General features: G+C 35.2%; 1 protein-coding gene across 3 annotated transcripts in view; it reads left to right on the top strand.

Annotated features, from left to right (window-relative positions):
- Positions 1–15327, top strand: part of LOC110458921 (sex peptide receptor-like) — a 332734-nt gene that overhangs the window by 57137 nt on the left and 260270 nt on the right. For 2 of the 3 annotated variants that reach the window (XM_021510898.1, XM_021510897.1), the window contains exon 1: positions 9312–9399. The exons of the other annotated variant lie outside the window; for it this stretch is intronic. The gene's annotated coding sequence lies outside the window, so the exon portion shown is untranslated. Of the gene's footprint in view, positions 1–9311; positions 9400–15327 lie in introns of those variants that run through there. 3 annotated transcript variants of the gene reach the window in all.

The raw sequence follows: 15327 nt of genomic DNA, 5'->3' as shown, positions 1-15327 counted from the left end.
CCCCCTCCCCCACCACCACCACATCGTTTCGTCAACATACACGAAAAATGTATATCACTTCGTTTACACACAACAACAGAATATATTTCATCGTCAACACACAAGGCCAAACTATAAAACATCGTCAATAAACAAACAAAAACCATACCAAATTGTCAACACATAGGGTCAAAAGATACCACATCGTCAAAACACAGGAAAGGAACGAAATATACCATTACGTCGCCACACCAGAACAAAACCAACATAAAGCAAGTTTTTTGTCAGCAAAAAAAAAAATATATATATAATAAAACTGTCAACAAACAAAGACATAGAACCACATCATCAAGATATACCACAGCGTCAACATACAATGACAAAATCGGAGCTTCAAGTATATACAATGTATAAGGAATTGCATATATGCCTGTATATATGCATATATGCCTGTATGGCAACCGGAGGCGAAACCAGATACAACAAGGGATAATCATATCCTGCGCCACATGTGGCCCCCGGAATGATGCTTCATGTCTAATACACGAAAATAAATGTCCTATTGAACTACAATGTACATGTATTTGACGCGTCTTTGACTATTGTAGTCACTGCGACCGCAAAGTTTGAAATATATTTCTGACGTTTAATTATTGTTTGTTTTTGTTTTACGTCCTATTATAACAGCTATGGTCATTGAAGGACGTGCTAGGTTTTCGTGGTGGAGGAAAGCCGGAATTCCCGGACCAACGGCCAGTACCTGGCGACTGTCCCACGTAGGTCTCGAATTTGCGACCCAGACGTTGAGGGCTAGTGGTAGCAGAATGACAGACGCATTAACCACTTGGCCACCGCGACCCCTGACGTTCAATATGTTTAAAAATATAACAAGCTGACATTTAAACTATTTATATAAAATTTAGATATGTATTTATAATTTATAACCGATTATTAGCAATATAAAACTCAATATATACCGAACATGGATTAGGAACATGAGTTATATCATCGGCGATGCTGAAGGGCAGAGTGTTTAAGTGTTAAATGTATGAGATAAATGCCAAACACATTTGTAAACAAGTAGAATTAGATTAATCGATATTAAATAACGTAATAATCGGTCTTGTTTATGTCCTGTTGGCAATAACAAAGCAGATTTCAAACAAAATGTATCAATATGTTTTTCACCACAAATTACACGCCCTATATTATCAGTCACCAAAGCCACGACCGTATAAAAAAGGTAAAAGCCATATGGCTGATTATCGATGATAGCGTATGATTAAATTGTTTCCTATTCAATTTGTCAATGTCACTGTTTCGTCGCAAGATATAAACACGAGTTATCATCTCGTATCCTCGACTTTCCTTTTTGAAGTTTAAGATAACATAGAAAAAACGTACCGCGTTGTCATGTTTCAATTGGTCTTCTTGAAAGCATCTAGTTTTTAAATGTGACATAATTTGATATAAACACAAAAACTGGTTTAACGATCAGCTTTTAAAAGTTTTGTAAAACGCAGGAAACCAGAGAGTAAGTCAATGTTGTAAACAAATTTATTGTACAAAATATTGCTCAATGATATTTTATTGTCAGGCCTTGTACCTAGGGAAACAGACACATATCGCATGTAAATACATCCCTGAAGATTTGAGAAAGAAATTGGTTTACTGTATATCACTTCGTGATCGTAATAGGCGATTTCGTGACCCGCGTGCAGAATCGTGGTAAGAATTGAATGATCTGTTTACGATATTAATGTTGAATTATGTAATTGAATGTTATTTTACCAATTATTTGTATTCTATCTGATCGTATCCGAGATATATATTATTATCTGTTTAGCATACTAGTACTCATCTATTTATTCTGTTTTAGATTTCTACATTTCTCTTCTTATCGCTATCGTGACCTTTCTGTATGACCCCGTCTTTCAGATCCTTTTCCAACTTAGTAACTAGCTTTAAATATCTAATAAATGTTTAAAGTGCCGTTATGTGCAACAAATTTAAGAAGACATATTTATACAAGTGTTATCGCTCGTTTCTATTTATTTTTCTTATTGACGAATTTCCATTTTCGCGCCAAGTAACGTTACATATGACGTTTCACACGAAATATCGCTTAGTCACTATACATTAAGATTTTTTTCTACATTTGTTTCAATCGCAAATGACAGTTTAGAAGTGGTAAATTCGTCCATGTGTCTTAAATGTATGACGATATATCTTTACTAAAGAAAAATAAATTTCAAGAATCAAGGAAATCCGTCGAACTATTTCTAATTTCGCCAGTATATTTAAACCACTTCCGGTTTTGAGTGATTAGGTTGCAAAATGATGATGTTTGTTCTGCACTGACAACAATGAGATACTAAGGTGTAGAAAACGATAGTAAATACGTCATAGGATAGAATAATCTGTCATGAGTTTCCCTTGGTATACAATTTATTATCCTCATTTAGAATTGTTCACTTTTGCTCTTCAGATGCTCGTAATAAATGAAAAATTCAATATTCGTTCTATAAGTCTAATGTAAAGGGTGACTCCTGATATATCCTCCCTGTGTAACGTTTAATTTTACCTACGTTATATACGCTTCTGTGTTATTTTTTCTTTGGTTTTTGGCGCCTCCTAGTTCTGGTGAGCTTTCATCTTTTCGTTATACAGCGTTGGCGACTCGTCGTCTTTTTGGTTTTTCGTTTAAGCGAGTTTTCGTCTTTTGTTATTTCGTTTTGTCTCTTGACCTCAAAAGCAAAAAATGTCATATAGGAGCCACATTAAAACTTAAATCGACTATGGTGACAGCATTTAACAACTATTGTAAACATGTTGTTAAGGGTAGGGAGGTGATGATTCTCCGGAGTGTTGTTTCCTAAAGCTTTTCTGGAGCTCTGTCCATAAACTGTAGTGGTTCAGATTCTCCACGAGTCTCCGTTTAAGATAACTTGCTCCAGGAAATTACGTGTGACTGAAACATACGTTTATAATTATCTGTATTAGATGACACAGCTGCTTGCTACATTTTCATTGGTTGGATTATTATCACGTGAAGATATGTGATTTGTGATTTTGAGTCGGTTTTACCTTTTCGTAGAGACAGCATGTCATTATTCTCTTCATGACGTCACTTCAATTATATCGTCACCATGCTTTCCGCCAAATGCATTACTGTTCTCTTGATTTTTTCTTCCGGCCCAACTTTTTAGTACAAAAACAACACAATTGCTTCCCTAATATAAAAAATTATGGACTATTTTTCGGTGAATATGAGGTGAAATGGGCCTGTAAAGTCATATTGATCTCGACCTCGTCTTGGTCAATATATTTTCTATGTTCATATAACCACACATGCACATCAACAAATGTCCATAATTGATAGGTGTGGTTCTGCACTCACGGTGTTTCATGGGAATAACGTTTGCATTATTTTCTTTTATCAGTTGCTTGAAATGCAGTAGTTTGGCCGTACATTATTTGCACGTATTCAACTGTTAAAAATAGTAATCAATGAGTTGTTTTAGCATAAATGTAGCGAACATGAATGTTTTGAAATGTAACAATTCCATTGGCACTCTTGGAGACATTAGGGCTTAAGTTAAAATTTCGCGAGATCAAATCTTTATAAATTCATTTAGCTAAACAAGTGGTGGAATAAGACAAGGATCAGTGCTAGCTGAGCCTTTATTATTTGATAATTCAAACATTCTGCTCAGTGTTAAACATTTAAATCACATCTGTATAGGAACAAGTAGCTTATGAGTTGATATCGTTAAATTACATTCTGATATAAAATGTGTTAGGATGATGATACTTTCCTCGCGATATGCTGAAGTATTACATATTTAACTAGGATGTAGTCACCCAAAATATCAAACGGTGTTAATATAAGTATACACTGAGTACGTACGCTAGGAAAAGTAAACAAACATCGTAAACAAACGAAAACAAAATATTTCTCTAATTACCCACCCCCCCAGGTGGCAACAACAAACACCAATAGGCTGTTCACAACGCACCGGCCTGAATAAAATTTTCTATACCTCCGTCCTGACCCGTGCGTTGACCTGAACTGAGGTCCCAGCAACACTTGCTGCACGTGCTACACATGCCCTACAGGTGTCGCCACCTATCGGGGGACCATTAGAGAAAACAATTTCGCGCTAATTCCTTGTAGTCAACCGCGCGAAATATAAAATCACTCGTCAACGGAGCAGGATAAAATACGCCAAAGTGTCAACAGACAAGGGCTAAACAAACAACAAAGTCAACATACAATGACAACATATTCCTCAGCATCAACATACAAAGACAACATATTCCTCAGCATCAACATACAATGACAACATATTCCTCAGCATCAACATACAAGGACAACATATTCCTCAGCATCAACATACAAGGACTAAGTATACTATAAAGTCAACATACAAGGACAACATTTACCACAGGTTCATACACGTAACACAACGCCAAAATATAACAAGCGTCCGAATCAGGAAAAATGTACCACATTGTCAACACAAAACCAATTTCCAGTGGATACTGAAAAGTAAGGATCGCTTAAGTTAGAAAATAAGGGAGGGGGGGGGTGACGCAGTGGATATTGCGCTCACCTTTTGCCAAGGCGACCGATCGGACGTGAAAAGGTATGGGATCACCTGCCCGACCACATGGCATTTTTTCCGGGGACTCCGGTTTCCTCCCACACTAATACCCCATACGCTAACATCTGGACAACTAGAGTGATTAATATAAGTTGTAATAACCTGTTTCATAATGGTTGTAAAATAAATAAAGTTTATATTTATTTAAGTTAAGCCTTAATGCTTGCATCTCATGAAATAAGCCGGAGGTGGAACTTAGGGAGTAAATGTTTCCTGCACCACATTTGGCGCCCGTCATGGTGTCTCCTGTCAAATCCACGACAATATGTCAGTTACCAAAAAAATCACGAAACAGTGAATATGTCTTTGATTATGGCAGACAGTACATGTACGCTAAAATCCAAAAGTGGGAAATAACATTAAGTCGATTAATATGTTAAAAAAATAACAAGGTGACATTTCAATATTTCATATAATACTGCAAATATCGAAATCAAATGTACCGGTCATGGATTAGGGACATAAGTTTTATCATGGGAAATGCTGAAGGTCAGAGTGTTTACATATGAGAGGATGGCCAAACAGACCTGTAAACAAGCGGAAATATAATAATTGATATTAAATAACGTAATAACCGGTCGTGTTTATACCATGTTGTAAATAACAATGCCGATTTCAACCAAAATATCACAATATGTTATTGACCACAGAGTACACGCCCTATATCAGTCACCAAAGCAACAACAACAAACGGTTTAAAAAAACCAACAACATATGGCTGATCATCGATGATAGCGTGTAATCTTTTTTTCTAATTCGATTTGTCAATATCACTGTTCCGTTGAATGACACAAACACGACTTATTATCTCGTATCCTCGAAACTCCTGCTTGAAGAGCTTGAAGATAAAATAAACATAGAAAAAATGTAACAAATTGTCAAATTTTAAATTGGACTTCTTGAAAGCATCCAGTTTTACAATATAGCATAATTTGATATAAACACATAAACAGGTTTAACGATAAGCTTTTAAGAGTTTTATAAAACGCCATAAAACGGGGATTCAATGTTTTAAATAAGTTTATTTCTCAATGTATTTATTTATCGTTTAGCCTTGTCCTGGGGGGAAACGCATACCGCAATGTAACACATGAATATACATCCCTGTGGATTTGCAGAAGGAATTCGATTGCTGTTTATGACTTCATGATCGTAAGAGGCGATTTTTCATAGGGCCTCTTAAAGATTCGAAGATAGGAAAGATCCGTTTACGACAATGTTGAGTTATGTTATTTACAACATCTATTTTATTCCGTCAGAGTGTATTCTAGGTGTATCATTATCCATTCAGCATACTGTAGTTCTCATCTTGTTACCCCGTTTCAAATTCCTCTTTCTTTTCACCTTATCGAAAGCTTGACCTTTTACTATGACCCTGAGGCCGCGGTGGCCAAGTGGTTAAGGCGTCTGACATTCTGTTACCACTAGAACCTCTACAACTAGGTCGCAGGTTCGAGACCTACGTGGGGCAGAAGGTCGGTGGTTTTTCTCCAGGAACTCCGGCTTTCCTCCACCACCAAAACCTGGCACGTCCTTAAATGACCGTAGCTGTTGATAGGACGTAAAACACAAACCAACCAACCCATGACCCTACAATTCAGATCCCTGTCCAATTTGGTAACTTTACTTCTTTTAATATCTAACAAATGCTTCGAATACTGTCACGTGCATCAATTTTACAGATATATACTTATATAATTGTTATCGCTTGTTTCTAAAAAAAAAACAATCTTATTTATGTTTCATTATGTTTTTGAAAATTTGAAAATTTGCGGAAGATGGCCATAGATAATTCATGCACCCATAACTCTTAAAATTATGGCAAATAAGAAAGAAATCCATTTCTATTCCAGTTTTATATTATTTATTTATTTTTGTATTTGCTGTACAGTGTTGCTGAGTAATTGTATAATCTTTATTAGATATCTCGAAAGCACTTGAAGATGCCATCAACTAATTAAGATATATTTGCATGGCTTAAGGACAAAAACAAGTAATACAAACAAAACTTAATAATACTGGGGTACTGGGGACGACATTGCCTTAAGCGAATTCCGGTGTGAACATTTAAAAGGTTGTATTGCTGATGAGTAATGCTATTCCAAGAGTGCGCAAACGCTTTGCGGCTATGCTGTATGAAACGAGACGATCTGACTGTACGTAAGACAAAGAGCAAACCAATAAGGCTGATAGTAAGATATTGCAAAAAATGATAAAACTGGTATATCAAAGGTATAAAAAATATATATTGTACTTTAAAGATAGGATCTTAACGAGACAGGCATGCACGTAAGACGATGGGGGAAACTAATAAAACTGATAGGGATCGGAGCAGAAAAAAATATCCGGATAACAGATACATAACATGTAAAAGACATGGAACAGAATCACGCATGCAGAATCATTGCCGTAGTAAAACATCATGCAACATTTTCATTTGACTCAATAAATGGTCGATCGGGAATCATTTTTATGTGGATAATTTACAACATGTTTCATAAGCTAAATCAGTGTTATTTTTTCCGTCTGGGTTATCCGTTTGAGGCCCGTGAAATTATTATGGTATAGCAATGGATGGGACTTATATGTTCTTTATCTGGAAAACATAAAAATGTCTTACGAGGAATAGAATTATTTGAGTACGCCACAAACTACATTGTACAAACATCAATTATTGAACGTGTATGAGGTCAATATATTGTCACATCAACCTATCCAAAAATGTATCAACCGAAAACAGCAATTGTTACAATATTAAAAATAAACATACCGGTACCTGCTGTTAAGAAAATCATCTAAATAGTAAATATTGTATTATCGTTTTAATGGATGATTGAAAATGCGTTTAGTTAAAACACCAAATCCTTTTTTTTTAATTTTAAGGAACATTGAGTATTCTCGTTTTCCACGAGTTGAACACAGTAGTTATATCTAGTACTTTCTAAATTAACAGGAAAGAGTAAAAGTTTAAAAAAAAATGTAACTATATCCAGAACGATATAAACAACAACCTTTCAGCAAGAACCAGCAAGAACCTTGTGCTGATACTACAAGTTAATTGTTGAAAAAATGGTATATTTTCTATCGGAAATAAATAACGGTTAAACAAGCTGTAAAATAAGGAAAGACTTTTACTACATGTACGGCCTAATATATTTTTTTTAATGTATTCTCATGGTCTTTCTCGGTCTCCGTAATACAAAACCACTTCTGTGCAAACAATACTTATCAATAAAGAGAACCTGATTATACCTCCATTGTTTGTCCAGTAACATTGTTTGTGTAATTAAGTGTATTGTCAATATATCGAAGGATACTTCAATGTTTATCATGTATGATAAGTGTAAAGGTATACAGCCAAACCTGCTCATGCGACCACCTCCAATAAGAGACAACATGTGTTAAAAGACAACTTTTAACTCATTCACCCCTGAGATTTTATAATGAACTATTCCAACCTTTGAATTGGAAAAGTTCAAATGTGCCTTCATGTGTGAATGGGTTAATGTTACTGTACTCATCGCAGTGTATTTATTATGCATTGAACACGTATTAAAGGGCACCTGCGTTAAGAGACCACCTTTCAGGTTACCGAATGTGATATCTTAATACCGGTTGGACTTAACCGTCCGTATCCAACAGCACTGTGTATTTTCGTACATGTATAGGCAGTAACCTCCTTTAATCTCGCTTTGGATAGAACTATTGCACAGTTGGGTCGTTTTTCGTATATATAATAATATTCTAAGTTCTTATATACCGCTTCATCACATCCTAGTTCTCAAAGCGGTTCACAAATTATTATCCGTGGTTTTAGGGCCTTTGCAACCAGCCAATATCTTTCTTAACTCCCTGTGGAGCATACAGCCGGTGCTGCCATTTCGGCGCTCACAGCTATCATTCAACAATTCTAGCACTGTCCAACCACGTACTAATTTACAGCTGAGTAGACTGGAACAAGCGGAGTTTATTGTAAGTGCAGTAAAGAAAATGAGGACCTCTCATAAGTAGTCGGTATATAAGCTAAGTGGCAAATCGAATGCGACTTACATCGATATGTTATAGTCTGTTTAACGGTTGTCAATCAATGTGGGGCGAAAAAGAATCCCTGAAACATCATCCACCTGGCTCTGTCTCCTTAAATAGGGGTGATTGTTTACTTCTCGGTCTTAATATGATTACATTGAACAAAAACAATAAATGCCGACGTTAAATTATAGATTTTAAAATCTAATTTTGTATCAGTGCGTTATTGAATTAAAAAGATTGCAGTGTTATATTTCACGTTTTCGATGGAGATGACAAAAAATCAATATTGAAATGCAAGATGTTTGATATAAACTGTATGCTTCGATTGAGATTATATACTCCCGACAATTGACAAATCGGCCACAATAGAAGCTATTGTGTAATGTTACTGCAGGGATGGTATGGCATGTAGATACACTGGCATTTTATTACTGAATTTCCTTCATGAAAACCGGCGTATTTATGTAATAGCACATAAATTGGTCATCAAACGTGATACATGCACATTTCCTAATCAGTTTGTACAGATATGTTTCCATACGAGATTTGATTAACAAGTTAATGCACCATTGTGGTTTTCACGTGCACGTGCAAGTTTGCCGTATGTTTGCAATTGTGTAAACATACCATAGGGTACACATACATCATTAGTCTAGCGGACGAAACCGACCAAGACGCAGTGTTGTAACAGCAGAGAGATAGAATGGGAGGTCACCTTTTAAAGGTTTGTGTTACTTTTAAATTCGTATGTGCCAATGTTAATACTTCTATCACTGCAAGTCAGAAATTATGGTTTGCAAACACAATGTTTCCCGAAAAATATTGTACACTGTATGTGCTTACAGAAATATAATAATAATTTGTAATCACGAAATGATGTTTGATTTTGTCATTGATACGAACATGCCGGAAAATTTGATTCTCTAGAAAGCTGGCTTACTCGGTTATTTGGACTCTCCATAAACTTGAATCCATTTATATAAATTCACAACAAAATCTCCACGTGACAATATGAGGAGAAATGCACAATTGGAGATTTTGATAGACTTGTTGGTGCTTATATTTGAATTATTCATGCTGTATTCATAGGGAATGAACGGCATGAAAATTACCAAAACGCCGTTCAATCCATATATTTACATTTTTACCATAGAACAATTGTTTAACTCTTTTTATATTTTTCTTAAATAATTAATTTATTACTGCGTTTTGTTTTCCGTCTTTTCGTATTGCAGAGTTATCTGCTCTTGTGAGCAGGTATTGATTGTTATGTCATTGGTTTGTGAGAGTAACGTAATCAAGTTTTGAGAAAACGAAGTAATTTTCTCACACAAACTAATGACCCTTTAAACGACATTGGCGGACCAGCTCTATTTCAATACTTCAGGTTTCAGAACATTAACTGGCATTTTGACACAATACTAAGTTGATATTAACCGAAAAAAAGTAACTCTCGACTTATATTGATTGCGTGCAGACATGAAAAAAACGCATGGATCACATGTTAGCTGTGTAGATTATGTGGAATTTGTGTGACGTCACAAATGGTACGACGTTTGTTCGGACAAATACAAAGAAATACGTGAGTGACTGTATGTCAGCAAAATTAACGCATGTTACACATTTATCTGTGACGTCAGATTAACACAAATGTTTGGTTTTACCGTTATTTCCTATCTTATATTTTCAAGAATGCATTATTCATAATTATCAAGTGTTGATGTTCAATTTGCTTCACCAAAACTTTAACCTAACAACTATAGCGGCTAAGATGTGGTCGAAGACGACATGATGACGTCATGTTAACCTTATGTAAAACGGTACCATCTGTTCGCGGACCACTCAGTCTTGTGTCAAAATGTCCGTTTGGTCAGTGGATAAAAAAAGAATGATTTTTTCAGACAAAAAAGGAGTTACATTTATTACATTTTTGCCAGTGAAATATCGGATTCTGTGAACTTGATAAGACTAATATCACTTTTGGGTATTGACCAATCACAACGGTATCTTCTATTCGCTGCATTCAAAGGCAACGATTTTTTGTTCAGAATCGAATAAAGCGACGGTAGAATAAGTGGTTGTTGTGGTAAATGTTTGGTACACACACTTAAGTATTTACATAAATATACAATTGATAACAATTTTATAAGCAATCATATCTGATTCCCGCCCTTTTTTAATGCATTAGATTTTTCATGTTTTATGCTTTAAAACTGCAATAAATAGGAAATTTAATGGTGTCTTCAGTAATACCAAATATATTTCACTCGTGTGGCTAATATTTTGATATTTTTCACTGGTGCTGCGCACTCGTGAAAAATATCAAAATATTAGCCTCACTCTGAAATATATTTGGTATTACTGAAGACACCATTAAATATCCTCTATGTATGTTGGGGTAATTCAACCTTTTTTATTATCAAAGTCTGAAACACAGGACTTTGTGTTGCATGACCTGAAAAATGGCTGTATCACTAGCAAAGCAAAATGCTCGGGAAAAGTATACACACTACATCCCGCTTCATGTGACCAAAGAGGCGACTAATGTAGGGAACCCTACAGAACTATCTTTCCGTGTTGTATGTTTAAAAATAAAAATATGATATACAGCATTTGATATAGCACCCTATCTAGCTAACCTAAGTCACTCTAAAGCGCTTTACAGTACATAGATATACATTTAATACAATCAATACACTTAGCATATACATGAATCAATACAATTTTTGAGGAATTCGCAGGAGCTGCCTTATCTGGCGCTAACTACTAGTCCTATGCCACCTGGCTAATATCTCCCTATGTGTATATGCCTGCGTGTGTGCTGGAGATGGATTGTGTTTAGTAGACATTGGAGAGACCAAAGCGATATTTGCTATATGTACCTATACCTTTTTCTCTTCTACCTGTTCTGTTTGTTTAACAGTGTCTCGCTAGACATCTGTTTCGCATGACCTAAGCTTCGTGCTGCGAGGACGTTAAAACAATAAAGAACAGAAAATGATCTACAAGTTTTGATCTCCGATTTCCTTGCGCTATTCGTTTAATGATTATTTTGATATTTTGAACCCTGCTACACATATTAACCCATCAGCAAGAATCAGCTGTGACTCAGTTTTTGTACATTGATATATACTAGTACAAAATGTCAATACTGTAACTTGTACATTTTAGATAATATCGTCATTACCAAATCACTATGAAATATATGTACATGTACTGTAGCTGTATTGATTAAGAAATCTTTTTTTTTATACGCGAAAAATAGCATTTTTACAGTATACAAAACATTAAAGAATAAAGCATCTCAAACTGTAACCTCGTGACCGGGATATGACTCTCAGTGGTAAACGAACAAATACAAGAAATTAACTTTTTTGTTCATAACGAGGCTCTTTTGAAAACGAGGCCAGCCTGCTGAGACAAGGCCCACCCTAGTGTGCGGTCTGGTAATTAAGCATATATTGTTGAGAGTAATTCATTGTCACAATCGCATGTCGTGTCCCGTATAAGCATATTAAATTGGCTCGTCTATAGCCGTTAATATCCCAGGGGAGATAACTCCATATGAAAAAACAACCGATGTAAGAGGATTTTCTGGCACTTACATAGAATTTTCGTTTTCTTTTCGCGTGCATTTCAAACTCCATTACGATATATAGATATATAGTGATTTTATTCTGTATCAAAGGTCTTCTCAAAAGCGATATAATTGTTCGTGAAAGCCCTCTATATGTGTCAAGGTTACCAAGAGATGTCCCCAAAATGACATGCACATTTACCGTCCAATGACAGCTTCCGTTCCTCTGTCCTATAGGGTTTAAATAAAAAAAAAACCCAGACTTGTCACCCACATTTAGCAATAAACACTTATGCAATAAGCAATGTGAGTTTGTTTAAATGACAACAAAATAATTCAACTGCTTTGTCTTCTGCAGAGTGACAATGAGACATCCGGTTTTTTTCTTCTGTATAGCGCCATTGAAACTCAAATTTCCCTTACATATTTTGTTATTCCTTCTATGTTCATACACTGACGACTAACGGTCGCAACCGTTTTTAGAGAATCAGAAGCCTTTGAAGATATTCCTATTATAATGTTATTAACATAAGTTGATCCTAATGTACAAGGAAGAGGCCCAGGTACCGAGTCTTTGTTGTGGAACGGGAAGGTTTTGATAGAAAGGAAATTACTACTATTGTTTTCGTTTAATATTGCACTTTGCGATACTAAGTCAGGAGATGACGAACAAATTTGAGCTCTTCTTTGTTTGGAGATACGAAACAGAAAGCTGGGACTTTTGTACAGGTACCCGATATTACGCGTAAAAAGTAAAAACTAAAAACAACTGCAATATTAAATAGTCAGTCCGGACTTTTGGCAAACTACATGTATAAGTCTTATGTTTCGGAATAGAATTTAGCAATGTCGGGTTGATAATTTAATTACTCTGAACATCAGGATGTTCGGATAGAAATTGAGGAAACACTTTCCCTTATATAACGTTTAGAAATTATCAGGAGCCTTGAATATTTTCATCACATGGGATCAAGTCTCTCAGCTTTTCGAAAATTCATGAGGGTCTAAATTGAATTTACGGATATTGTGATAAACGCGAACACATCAACAGCGAAATTCACTTCATTTTTTTACAGTCATACATCCACTGTAAGCTTAGATATAAAACTTGATACAACCATGTATAATCGATGCTGTTGAAGGATTCTGACATATATCCTCCAAAAGATTCTTCAATCTCGTGAAATGGAAACTCGGGTAAGATCATATATTAAGAAAACTTTCTCCTTATCACATTTGAATAGGTTAAGTTTAGTTTGGTTTGGTTTAATTTTGTTTAACGTCCTATTAACAGCTAAGGTCATTTAAGGACGTGCCTCCATGTGTGTTGCGCATGCTTGCATGTGTGTATGTGTGCTGGAAGCATGGTATGTTGGTGTACTTGCCTCCTTGTGATAGCGTACATCTGATGCCGACTTTAACGTTATTATATGTTTAGACTTTAAAAGGAAGGCTATAATAAAGATAGGCATGCAGGGTCAAACAGGGTCCGCCTGTTCATGATGGCATGAACGACACAGCAAATATATGATGGTTGACCTCCCGTTATGTTTATACATCATATATTTGTTAAGATTTTCAGATTCTGGCAAAGTTATAAATTATTTACTGGGATTTATGTTCCGATGCGTTTATGTATAGTTGGACAACTGTTGAAAGGACGCCGGACGTTCGTGTGTATGCCTCCGGTATGATCGTACATCTTTGTACAGTTAGGGAGACTATAGTATGTCCGATAATCACTAACATCAATTGAAGCTGTTATTTCAAACTCGTAATAGAGGAGAGTTAGTCTTTCGTATGTAAACTTCCCACCATACCCATACATATTTCTACAGCTTGGTAGACTAGATTATCTAAATTTGACTGACATGTGCAATGTACTTTGTTTCTTTTTTCTTGCTCCAAACAAAAATAACCACGTTTGGACACTGAAATATTCTTAAATGACTAATGAATCACACAACATTTAAAAAAAAACACCTTTTTTGAAAAATCATATTTTACTGATCACGGAACGAATATTAACAAAACCATATTTTCATCAAGCGACTGACATAATTTAATTCCCATTGCTTCCTTTTTCACAGAACATGATATTTAATGTGAGACGAAAAAGAATCCGGGAAAGGAAATGGGGTGGCTTAATTATACGGCTTACGGTAATTTCATTAGTGAAGTAATATTCCAGTTCCTGAAACTGTGTACTTAACACAATCGAATTGTGTTCAGATATTGCGTTATCTGTCTAATTTTCAATTGACCAAACAATTTGGAACGTTCTGTATTAATGTGAGACGAAAATATTATGCTAACGTAACTGATTTATTTTAATTGTAAAGGGAGTAAAATAATAATTTAAAAAAATCATATTTGATGGTGTTATTTAATATGTCTTGCCATAAAAGTGGCATCATGTGGGGTTTTTTTATGTCAGAGCAAGGGATAAAGGAATCACGGTGATAAATTTGACACTGCTCCGGAAACACGAAACAATCTTAAAATTAAAGGGTCATGCTACCTTAAACCTTAAAATTGTGATTTATGTTCGAATTATTTCCCTTTAAACCTGTTATTGGGATTATCAAAGAATCAATACTTTCTGTTACCGTGCTATCAATACACACTCTTTGTGTAGCTTTAACTTAAACTTAAAGGAGTATGCTACCTAATTTGAACTTAAATTTAAACGAGTATGCTATCTTAATTACTACTTAAATTAGTGATTTATGTTATTTCCCTTTAAACATGTAATAAGTATTTCTCAAGGAATTCAGACTTTCTATATCACAGTGTTATCAATACACGCTTTTTGTGTAACTTTTCGTGCGTCATCATTTCATTAACCAAATCATCATTACTATTCATAAAGGTTGGTGTATCGTGGAACTCTTTTAAAAGGAGGTGCATGTGGCAGAATATTTATGTAGCATACGTCCTCAAGTCTCAATTTCACTTTTTGGTAAAATACACATTATCCCTGTAAACTAGAATTTTCGTTCTGATGTGGCTACTTGGATTGATACAAATAATGACAAAATAACGCTACAATTACACTTTACAATGAACGAACAT

The sequence above is a fragment of the Mizuhopecten yessoensis genome, unplaced genomic scaffold, assembly GCF_002113885.1.
Source record: "Mizuhopecten yessoensis strain PY_sf001 unplaced genomic scaffold, ASM211388v2 scaffold9847, whole genome shotgun sequence".
NCBI lineage: Eukaryota > Metazoa > Mollusca > Bivalvia > Pectinida > Pectinidae > Mizuhopecten > Mizuhopecten yessoensis.
The sequence above is the reverse complement of the archived record's forward strand: the minus strand, read 5'-3'. Positions and strand labels throughout refer to the sequence as shown.